At 40.2% G+C, this 12,066-nt stretch overlaps 1 protein-coding gene across 1 annotated transcript in view; it reads left to right on the top strand.

Moving 5' to 3' along the window:
• LOC102184922 (interferon-induced very large GTPase 1) overlaps nucleotides 1–12,066 on the top strand; it is a 62,936-nt gene that overhangs the window by 43,015 nt on the left and 7,855 nt on the right. The gene's annotated exons all lie outside the window — the stretch shown is intronic.

Here is a 12,066-nt window from a genome sequence, read left to right as displayed (position 1 = left end):
TATTTCCCATGAAGTGATGGGACCGGATGCCATGATCTTCATTTTCTGAATGTTGAGCTTTAACCCAACTTTTTCACTCTCCTCTTTCACTTTCATCAAGAGGCTTTTTAGTTCCTCTTCACTTTCTGCCATAAGGGTGGTGTCATCTGCATATCTGAGGTTCTTGATATTTCTCCTGGCATTCTTGATTCCAGCTTGTGCTTCTTCCAGTCCAGCGTTTCTCATGATGTATTCTGCATATAAGTTAAATAAGCAGGGTGAGAATATACAGCCTTGACGTACTCCTTTTGCTATTTGGAACCAGTCTGTTGTTCCATGTCCAGTTCTAACTGTTGCTTCCTGACCTATATATAGGTTTCTCAAGAGGCAGGTCAGGTGGTCTGGTATTCCCATCTCTCTCAGAATTTTCCACAGTTTATTGTGATCCACACAGTCAAAGGCTTTGGCATAGTCAATAAAGCAGAAATAGATATTTTTCTCTAACTCTCTTGCTTTTTTGATTATCCAGTGAATGTTGGCAATTTGATCTCTCCTCTGTCTTTTCTAAAACCAGCTTGAACATCTGGGAGTTCACGGTTCACGTATTGCTGAAGCCTGGCTTGGAGAATTTTGAGCATTACTCTACTAGCGTGTGAGATGACTGTAATTGTGCGGTAGTTTGAACATTCTTTGGCATTGCCTTTCTTTGGGATTGGGGTGAAAACTGACCTTTTAAAGTCCTGTGGCCACTGCTGAGTTTTCCAAACTTGCTGGCATATTGAGTGCAGCACTTTCACAGCATCATCTTTCAGGATTTGAAATAGCTCAACTGGAATTCCATCACCTCCACTAGCTTTGTTCATAGTTGTGCTTTCTAAGATGAAGGTAGAGTACTAAAATATGTTATTTAACTTAGCAACCAGAGACTGAAGGACAGGATTATGTTTTTAAAAGTCATATGGCACAACCTAAGCTTATGAAGAAATAGTAAACTGAATGTTCATTAGTTCATTTACCCATCATATATGCATATTTAAGGACTTCCCTGGTGGCTCAGATGGTAGAGAATCTGCCTTCAGTGTGGAAGACTAGGGTTCAATCCCTGGGTTGGGAAGATCCTCTGGAGGATGGCATGGCAACCCTCCTCCAGTATTCTTGCCTAGAGAATCCCCATGGACAAAGGAGCCTGGTTGACTACAGGCCATGGGGTCACAAAGAGTCGGGAGTAGCTAAAAGCATTCATATTTGATGACTCAGAGAGTAAAGTATCCACCTGCAGTGTAGGAAATCCAGATTCCATCCCTGGGTTGTGAAGATCCCATGGAGAAGGAAATGACTACCCACTGGAGAACTGCCTGGAGAATTACATAGACAGAGTACCTGAGGGACTACAGTCCATGGGGTTGCAAAGAGTCAGACATGACTGAGAAACTAAGCACAGCACAGCACACATAGTCACACTTACTAAGATAATATTTCAGTTTTTGGAAATATTATAATGAAAGGAATAAAGAGACTGAGAACTTAAAGAGGAGACAAACTCCAACCTGTATTTATTTAGAATAGGAATGCCTGAGCATGTCTGGGGGCTAATATGAAACAATCAGAGGAACAAGACAGATGCAAAGTATGAATTAAAGGATAAGCGAGAGAGCAAAGCTCAAAGAAGTTGGACAAACCTTATGCCTCCTCTGGAGAAGGGAATGGCAAACTACTTCAGTATTCTTGCTTTGGGAATCCCGTGAACAGTATGAAAAGGCAAAAGATATGACACTGAAAGATGAACTCCCCAGGCCGGTAGGTGCCCAATAGGCTACTGGAGAAGAATGAGGAAATAACTACAGAAAGAATGAAGAGATGGAGCCAAAGTGAAAACAACTCCCAGTCGTGGATGTGACTGGTGATGCAAGTAAACTCTGATGCTGTAAAGAGCAATATTGCATAGGAACCTGGCATGTTGGGTCCATGAATCAAGATAAACTAGAAGTGGTCAAGCAGGAGATGGCAAGAGTGAACATCAACATTTTAAGAATCAGAGAACTAAAATGGACTGGAATGCGCAAATTTAATTCAGATGACCATTCTATCCACAACTGTGGGGAAGGATCCCATAGAAGAAATGGAGTAGCCCTCATAGTCAAGAAGAGTCTGAAATGCAATACATAGGAGAAATCTCAAAAATGACAGAATGATTTCTGTTCGTTTCCAAGGCAAACCATTCAATATCACAGTAATCCAAGTCTATGCCCTAACCAGTAATACTAAAGAAGCTGAAATTGAACAGTTCTATGAAGACCTACAAGACCTTCTAGAACTAACACCCCCCCAAAGATGTTCTTTTCATCTTAGGGGACTGGAATGCAAAAGTAGGAAGTCATGAGATACCTGGAGTAACAGGCAAATATGGCCTTGGAGTACGAAATAAAGCAGGCCAAAGGCTAACAGAGTTTTTCCAAGAATAAGCCCTGGTCATAACAAACACCCTCTTCCAACAATACAAGAGAAGACTCTACACATGAACATCACCAGATGGTCAATACCAAAATCAGGTTGGTTATATTCATTGCAACCAAAGATGGAGAAGCTGTATACAGTCAGCAAAAATAAGACCAGGAGCTGACTGTGGCTCAGATCATGAACTCCTTATTGCCAAATTCAGGCTTTAATTGAAGAAAGTAGGGAAAACCACTAGACCATTCAGGTATGACCTAAATCAAATCCTTAATGATTATACAGTGGAAATAACAAATAGAGTCAAGGGATTAGAACTGATTGATAGACAGTGTCTGAAGAACTATGGACGGAGGTTCATGACACTGTACAGGAGACAGTGATCACGACCATCCCCAAGAAGAAATGCAAAAAGGCAAAATGGCTTTCTGAGGAAGCCTTCCAAATAGCTGAGGAAAGAAAAGAAGCTAAAGCCAAAGGAGAAAAGGAAATATATACCCATTTGAATGCAGAGTTCCTAATAGCAAGGAGAAATAAGAAGGCCTTCCTCAGGGATCAATACAAAGAAATAGAGGAAAACAATACAATGGGAAAGACTAGAGATCTCTTCAAGAAAATTGAAGATACCAAGGGAACATTTCATGAGAAAATGGGCAAAATAAAGGACAGAAATGGCATGTACCTAAAAGAAGCAGAAGATATTAAGAGGTGGTAGGAATACACAGAAAAATTATACAAAAAAGATCAACATGACCCAGATAACCATGATGGTGTGATCACTAACCTAGAGCCAGACATCTTTCAATACAAAGTTAAGTGGGCCTTAGGAAGCATTACTAGGAACAAAGCTAGAGGAGGTGATGGAATTCCAGTTGAGCTATTTCAAATCCTGAAAGATGATGCTGTGAAAGTGCTGCACTCAATATGCCAGCAAATTTGGAAAACTCAGCAGTGGCCACAGAACTGGGAAAGGTCAGTTTTCATAACAATCCCAAAGAAGGGCAATGGCAAAGAGTGTTCAAACTACCACACAATTGCAGCCATCTCACATACTAGTAAAGTAATGCTCAAAACTCTCCAAGCCAGACTTCTACAGTACATGAACCATGAACTTTCAGATGTTCAAGTTAGATTCAAAAAAGGCAGAGGAACCAGAGATCAAATTGCCAAATCCATTGGATCATAGAAAAGGCAGGAGAATTCCAGAAAAAATAGCTACTTCTGCTTCACTGACCACACTAAAGCCTTTGCGACCCCATGAATCACAGCACGCCAGGACTCCCTGTCCATCACCAATTCACTGACCACACTAAAGCCTTTGTGTGAATTGAAACAAACTTTGGAAAATTCTTCAAGAGATGGGAATACCAGACCACCTTACCTGCCTCCTGAGAAATCTGTATGCGGGTCAAGAAGCAACAGGTAGAACTGGACATGGAACAACAGACTGGTTCCAAGTTGGGAAAGGAGTACATCAAGACTGCATATTGTCACCCTCTTATTTAACTTATATGCAGCATACATCATGCATAATGCCAGGCTGGATGAAGCACAAGCTGGAATCAAGACTGCTGGGAAAGAAATATCAATTATCTCAGACATGCAGATGACACCACTCTTATGGCAGAAAGTGAAGAGGAACTGAAGAGCCCCTTGATGAAAGTGAAATAGGAGAATGAAACAGCTGATTAAAACTCAACATTCAACAAATGAAGATCATGGCATCCAGTCCCATCATTTCATGGCAAATAGACTGAGAAACAATGGAAACAGTGAGAGACTATTTTGGGGGGCTACAAAATCACTGCAGATGGTGACTGCATCCATGAAATTAAAAGATACTTGCTTTTTAAAAGAAAAGTTATGACCAACCTAGACAGCATATTAAAAACCAGAGACATTACTTTGCCAACAAATGTTCATCTAGTCAGAGCTATAGTTTTTCCAGTAGTCATGTATGGATATGAGAGTTGGACTATAAAGAAAGCTGAGAGCCAAAATATTTATGCTTTTGAACTGTGGTGTTGGAGAAGACTCTTGAGAAGTCCCTTGGACTGCAAGGAGATCCAACTAGTCAATCCTAATGAAATCAGTCTTGAATATTCATTGGAACGACTGATGCTGAAGCTGAAACTCCAATACTTTGGTCACCTAATGTGAAGACCTGACTCATTGGAAAAGACCCTGATGCTGGGAAAGACTGAAGGCAGAAGGAGAAGGAGACGACAGGATGAAATTTTTGGATGGCATCACCAACTCAATAACATGAGTTTGAGCAAGCTCCAGGAGATGGTGACGGGCAGGGAAGCCTGGTATGCTGCAGTCCATGGGGTCGCAAAGAGTTGGAGATGACTGAGTGACTGAACTGAACTGAACTGAGAGAGCAGGCTCAAAGAAGGTGGATGAACCTTATGCATTCTCTAGAGAATCAAGAACTAAAATTAGTCTAGTGAGGATTAGAGGAGCTCCCATTAAAACTCCGTTTCTCCTTCCTCCTAGACTACTCATGTTTTTCTTTCCTCCTAGACTGATGCAGAACTTTCTCTGATCATGACTTATTCATACCTATAATAACCCCATTTTCAATCAGAACACCTGATACATAGTTTATGATATGTATGATATCATACAAATGAAAGGTTGTTGTTGAATTACGACTCCGGGATTCTTGGCCCCTGGTGGCGAAGTATTCAATCCGGGGCCAGAGACGAGGCTTGATTGCTCAGAGCTTTTGTGTATCAAAGTTTTATTAAAGTATAAAGCAGATAGAGAAAGCTTCTGACATAGGCATCAGAAGGGGGCAGAAAGAGTACCCCCCTGCTAGTCTTCAGCTGGATGTTATATGGTCACCAGCAGTCTGTTAATGAAAGAAAGGAATGTCTCAAAACTTAGAATGGCACCAGGCCCCTCACCCATAAGATGAATTTTGGGATAATCTTGGCACCAAATGGTTTATCTTGGGCCATAAAAGGATTAACTTGAATCTTGAAGAAGGGCAGAGCACCATACAAATAGTGTCATTTACATAGATTAGAGAAACAATATGGGAGTATAAGATACTGGTTTATCAAGTAGATTTTGAACCCATAAGGTGGAACCGACTTGAAGACAGAGTTTGGGGTAAATGCATAGTACATTAGCATAGCTTAAGATAAACATTTCCATAAGAAAAAGGCAATGGTTAACTTCAAGTGAAACCAGGTGTCATTATGGCAATACAGAATTTTAAGAGAAACCTCCTTTTAAATTTGTATAGAGAAGGAAAAAATATCACTAGTTTGTTTCCTCCTGCCGCTTAAGAGAGATAAAATGTCTGACACTTGCAGGCTAGTTCCTCCATTTGGAGACCCCTGGCCTTCCTGCCTGTTACCCTATCACAAACCTGTATGGGTTTGTATAATAAACCTGTTCATGGGTTTGAACAGGATGGAAAAATTTGAGAATATGATGTCTGATTGAGGTGAGCTAAAGAGACACAGAAGTCAGACAGAACTATTGGGAACCTGAGACACTGGAAAAATTAGAGTGGGATAAATGCGACAGGAAAACAAAAGGAGGAGAAAGTCTGGAAATCTGGTGAGAAGTGCAAATTGGGACATCGTTTTTTGATCCACCTTCATGGGGAGTCCTGACTGCTGAAGACCACATCTCTGTCTTAGGCAGATCTCTAGATCGGCTCTCCAAATACATATCTTCATGCCCTCACCCCAGGTATTCAACTTCCTTTTCTCATTTCCACTGTCCACAAACAATACCCAATTACACGGCTGTCCTCTGCCCAGATGAACAGTTTGTTTGGGCTGAGCCTAGAGGTTTCCCACAAGTCATTAGAGACACAATGCAAACATGTGACCAGTTCTAAATGAGGACATTAGGTTGAGTTGTTAATCATATTGTTTGAGTGCTCTTTGTATTTACTGATTTTTTCTTGGTTTGTTTGATCAGGTACAAAATATACAGTAATACTAAATCTTTCATAAAGTAGTTGTAGATTCAATTTCACCAAATCTGTAAACTTTGCTTTACTTTTATTGAATTAATGTTTTAGAGCAGTTTCAGGTTTACACAAAAATGAGAAGAAGTTACAGAGCTTTCCCGTATACCTCTCGGCCCCACAAACACGTGATCTCCTGCATTATCAATATCCCCCAACAAAGTGGCAGATTTGTTACAGTGATGAACCCACACTGAAATGTCAATATCACCATGAGCACACAGTTTGTATACGTCTTGCATATTGTATGGGTTTTGAAAAATGTCTAATGAAGTATAAAAAACTTTTAAATATACAGAATAGGTTCATTGCCCTAAAAATCCTCTGCGCTCCTCTTTCTCATCCTTTCCTTGTAACCACTCATCTTCGTGCTTTCACTATAATTTTGTTTATTCCAGAATATATTACAATTGGAATCACAGTATATAGCCTTTTGATCTGGCTTTATACGCTTCAGTTCAGTTCAGTTCAGTTCAGTTCAGTCGCTCAGTCGTGTCTCACTCTTTGCAACCCCATGAATCGCAACACGCCAGGCCTCCCTGTCCATCACCAACTCCTGGAGTTCACTCAGACTCACGTCCATCAAGTCAGTGATGCCATCAAGCCATTTCATCCTCTGTCGTCCCCTTCTTCTCCTGCCCCCAATCCCTCCCAGCATCAGAGTCTTTTCCAATGAGTCAACTCTTCACATGGAATGGCCAAAGTACTGGAGTTTCAGCTTTAGCATCATTCCTTCCAAAGAAATCCCAGGGTTGATCTCCTTCAGTATGGACTGGTTGGATCTCCTTGCAGTCCAGGGGACTCTCAAGAGTCTTCTCCAACACCACAGTTCAAAAGGATCAATTCTTCGGCGCTCAGCCTTCTTCACAGTCCAACTCTCACATCCATACATGACCACAGGAAAAACCATAGCCTTGACTAGACGGACCTTAGTCGGCAAAGTAATGTCTCTGCTTTTGAATATACTATCTAGGTTGGTCATAACTTTTCTTCCAAGGAGTAAGCGTCTTTTAATTTCATGGCTGCAGTCACCATCTGCAGTGATTTTGGAGCCCCCCAAAATAAAGTCTGACACTGTTTCCACTGTTTCCCCATCTATGTCCCATGAAGTGATGGGACCAGATGCCATGATCTTCGTTTTCTGAATGTTGAGCTTTAAGCCAACTTTTTCACTCTCCTCTTTTAGTAATATACATTTACATTTCCTCCATGTCTTCTCATTTTGTTTCATTTAATTCTTTGCTTTTTTTTTATATAGAACTGAATAATATTCCATTGTCTAGAAGTATTACAGTTTATTTATCCACTCACCTACTGAAGGATATCTTGGTTGTCTCCAGGTTTTTGAAATTATAAATAAGGTTGCTATAGACATCTTTGTATTAGTTTTTGTGAGTATAATTTAGGTATAAATACCAAGGAGCATGATTGCTAGTCTTATGGAAAAAGAACATTTAGCTTTGTAAGAATGAAACAAACTATTTGTAAGAATGAAACAAACTATCTTTCAAAGTAGCTATTCCATTTGCATTCCCAGAAGCAATGAATCAGAGTTGCTTTCATACCACACCCTTGCCAGCAACTGTGTTGCTAGTGATCTGAATTTTAGCCATTCTAATAGGTATACCAATGCCAATCTATTAAATTCCTTGAGACTTCAAAGAATTTGTCTTAAAATTTTATCTACATATTTTAGATAACTCAGTTGGAAAAGTTGTTCTCTTTTTTAGTTAATTTATGTTTTGGCTGCCCTGGGTCCTTACTGCTGTGCACAGGCTTTCTCTAGTTGCGGTAAGTGGGGGCTACTCTAGTTGCCGTATGCATATGCACACAGCATACATCTCATCCATATCCTGTCTTCAGTTCCTTTGCATATACACCCAGGGCTTCTCACTGTGGTGGCTTCTATTAGTGTGGAGCACAGCCCTGAGGGCACATGGGTTTTAGTAGCTGCAGCACATGGGCTCAGTAGTTGTGGCTTGTGGGCTCTGAGCACAGGCACAGATGTCGTGGTGCACGGTCTTAGTTTCTCCATGGCATGTTTGATCTTTCTGGATCAGGGATCGAACCAGTGTTCCCTGTATTGCTAGGCAGATTCCTAACCACTGTCCACCAGAGAAGCCCAGAAAAGCTGTTTTTTGAATTACTGAGTCTGCCATTAAATTTAGATTCAAATTTTAGTGACACTGGAGAAGATAGAAAGCACAAAATCAAAATGACTGTAAGATGAGATGACAATAATATGATTCAATAAAGACAAAATGAAGGGGAAATCTGAGGGAGAGCTGGTAGGGGATTAAAAAGAACTGAGATTTATGAGAGATTGAAAAGGATAATTTAAAAGACAGGAAACTACATTCACATTAGGAGGAAGAAGGATGCGTAGGATTATAATAGTGACATTCAGTAGGACAGGAAATACAAGAAGAGAGGAAACCTGAATTATGTGTGAAGTTGAAATGTGTGAAATCTCATCTCATATAAAATGTCTCAAAGATAGTGGGGTTAAAAACCTAACATTGAGAAAACACTGAATATAAGAGTATTTGGTTCTACATGCACGCATTAAGATGGCATCAGTAGATAAAGAGAATTTGATGATACATATATAGTTTATAATATAAAATAGATATATATAATATAATGATATTAACTAGTGTCAGAGGAAGAGTGAAAAGAGGGTGACAAGTATAAATCAGCTAAGAAGTGCATTTTATTTGTTGAGATAAATTAACATATAACCTTGCATAAGTCTAAGGTATACAATGTGCTGATATAATACATTTTTAAATTGCCATATGACCAAGATAGAGTTAGCGAACACCTCTATCACATCACAGTAGCATTTCTTTATTGTGGCGAGAACAATTAAGATTAAGTCCCTTGGCAACTTTGAAGTTTATAATACAGTATATTCTTTATAATCATTATGTGTGCATATGCTAAGCACATGCTATGCTTAGTCGCTCAGTCGTATTCAACTCTTTGCAACCCCATGGACTGTAGCCCGCCAGGCTCCTGTGCCCATAAGGATTCTCCAGGAAAAAATACTGGAGTGGGTTGCCATGCCCTCTTCCAGGGATCTTCCCAACCTAGGGATCAAATCCAGGTCTCCTGCATTGCAGGCGGATTCTTTACCGTCTGAGCCACAAGGGAAGCCTAGATGTCTAGGACTTATTCATCTACTGATGGCACATTTGTACCTTTAAACAGTATCTCTCTAATTCCTACACCTTCCAACCCCTGGTAACCACCATACTACTCTGGTTTTACAAGTGTGGCTTTTTTAGATTCCACATGTAAGTGATATTATACATAATTTCTCTTGCTTGGTCTGACTTATCTCATTTAGCATAATGCACTCAAGGTCCATCCGTGTTGTCACACACAAATGGCAGGACTTCCCTCTTTCTCATGACTGTATAATATTCCGCTGTGTGTCTGTGTCTGTGCACATGTGTGCATGCTGTATCACATATCCTTTATCCATTAAGCCATGGGCTGACACTTAGGCTGTTTCCATATCTTGGCTATTGTGAATAACAATCCAGTAAACATGGGGGTGCATATATCTCTTCAATATCCTGTCTTCACTTCCTTTGCATGCATACCCAGGAGTGGAATTGTGGGTAATATTGTGATCCTATTTTTCATTTTTGAGGAAACTCTACAATCCTCTCCATAGCGGTTAAGCCAACTTAAATTCTCAGAAACCATACACAAGGGTTCCCTTTTTTCTATACCTTCTCTAGCATTTATTATTTGTAGAATATATGATGATGGCCATTATGATTGGCTTGAGCTGATACCTCATTAAGGTTTTGATTTGCATTTCCCTAACAATTAACTGCTTTTGAACTGTGGTGTTGGAGAAGACTTTTGAGAGTCCCTTGGACTGCAGGGAGATCCACCCAGTCCATTGCCGGAGTCCAACTCCAGCAGCCAGGGATTCAATTTGAAGAGCTGAACGGTGTCGGTGATGAGACAGCCTCTCATTTTCTATGGACTGCCTGTTTATTTCAAGTTTAAGGTTCTCTTTTATACTTTTACAAATGCATTAGGTCAGAGGTTTGACACTTTCAGATCCCCCTCTCCCAGATCTTTTATCTCCATAAATCATTGGTGCTCTTCAAACAGAGTTCCTGCTTCAGTGATTCTCTCGAAATCAGCCTTATCGTCTATAATCTACCTCTTCTAATGTGTCTTATAGTTGACTTGTGATTACATTGTAACTCATGCTACATTCCTCAGTTTACTACTTATCTTCTTAAATCCTGTTTGCACCTAACATCCTGAGCTCGCTATCTGTTAAAAAGGCTTCTAGGTATAGTGTCTCTAGAAATTCCTAACTCTTATAAGCTATAGTAAAATATGGTAAGTTTACAACATTCCTTAAATCTTTAACTTCTAACTGTTTAAATTATTTCTAAGCCCTAAATTCAGTAAACTCCTTTGCCATAAAGATTTTCCTCACAAATAGGCTTCAGATATCAATCCCTCCCATGGCCTCAAGCTGCGGCCTATGTCCTCATCCTGGAACACTCTTTTGTAAAAGTCCTTGAACAAATGTCAATGATGAACTTTATGAATTATTTTCTGAGCAATGCTGCAGAAGGCTTTGTGCCTTCTCATGCTCCTCTCAAGAACAATAAGCACCTTAATATTCCTTTCCAGTCAACTCAGCCGAGGAGAGAAAAAGACAAGTCAGAATTACAAGGCCTAACTCCTTCATCCTGGGATCCGTGCCTGCGGAACCAGGAGAAAGGGCTGGGGACCACGCCTCCATTTTGTCAGTAATGCCTAACGTGGCTCCCAACAGTCCATCCTAAAGGAGATTAGTCCTGGGTGTTCATTGGAAGGACTGATGCTAAAGCTGAAACTCCAATACTTTGGCCACCTCATGTGAAGAGTTGACTCACTGGAAAAGACCCTGATGCTGGGCGGGACTGGGAGCAGGAGGAGAAGGGGGCGACAGAGGATGAGATGGTTGGATGATATCACTGACTCGATGGACATGAGTTTGAGTGAACTCCAGGAGCTGGTGATGGACAGGGAGGCCTGGCATGCTGTGATTCATGGGGCTGCAAAGAGTCGGAAAAACTGAGCGACTGAACTGAACTGAATGGGACAATTAACAATGTTGAGTGACTTTTCCTGTGCCTGTTGGTCATCTGTATGTCTTCTTTGGAGAAACATCTATTTATTCTTTGTCTATTTTTCCCTAATATTCCTTTAATGTAGCTATCCAGTTTTCCCACCACCACTTATTAGAATTATCTTTTTTCCCATTGTTTTCTCACCTCTTTTGTCGTAGATTGTTGACCATAAGTGTGTAGGTTTATTTCTGGGGTCTCTACTCTTTTCCATTGATCTATATGTTTGATTTTATGCCAATATCATGCTCTTTTGATTAATGTAGCTTTAGAGTATAGTCTGAATAGGGAACGTGATACATCCAGCTATTTTTTTTCTCCAGTCAGCTTTGGCAATTGAGTCCTTGGTGATTCCAAAAATTTATTTAGGATAATTTTGTCCTACTTTTGTGAAAGTGTCCTGGGTATTTTGATAGATTGAATTAAATCTATAGATTGCTTTGGATAATATGGCCATTTTAAACAACATTAATCCTTCTAATCAAGGAA

The sequence above is a fragment of the Capra hircus genome, chromosome 15, assembly GCF_001704415.2.
Source record: "Capra hircus breed San Clemente chromosome 15, ASM170441v1, whole genome shotgun sequence".
Taxonomy (NCBI): domain Eukaryota; kingdom Metazoa; phylum Chordata; class Mammalia; order Artiodactyla; family Bovidae; genus Capra; species Capra hircus.
This window is presented reverse-complemented; position numbering and strand designations above follow the sequence as displayed.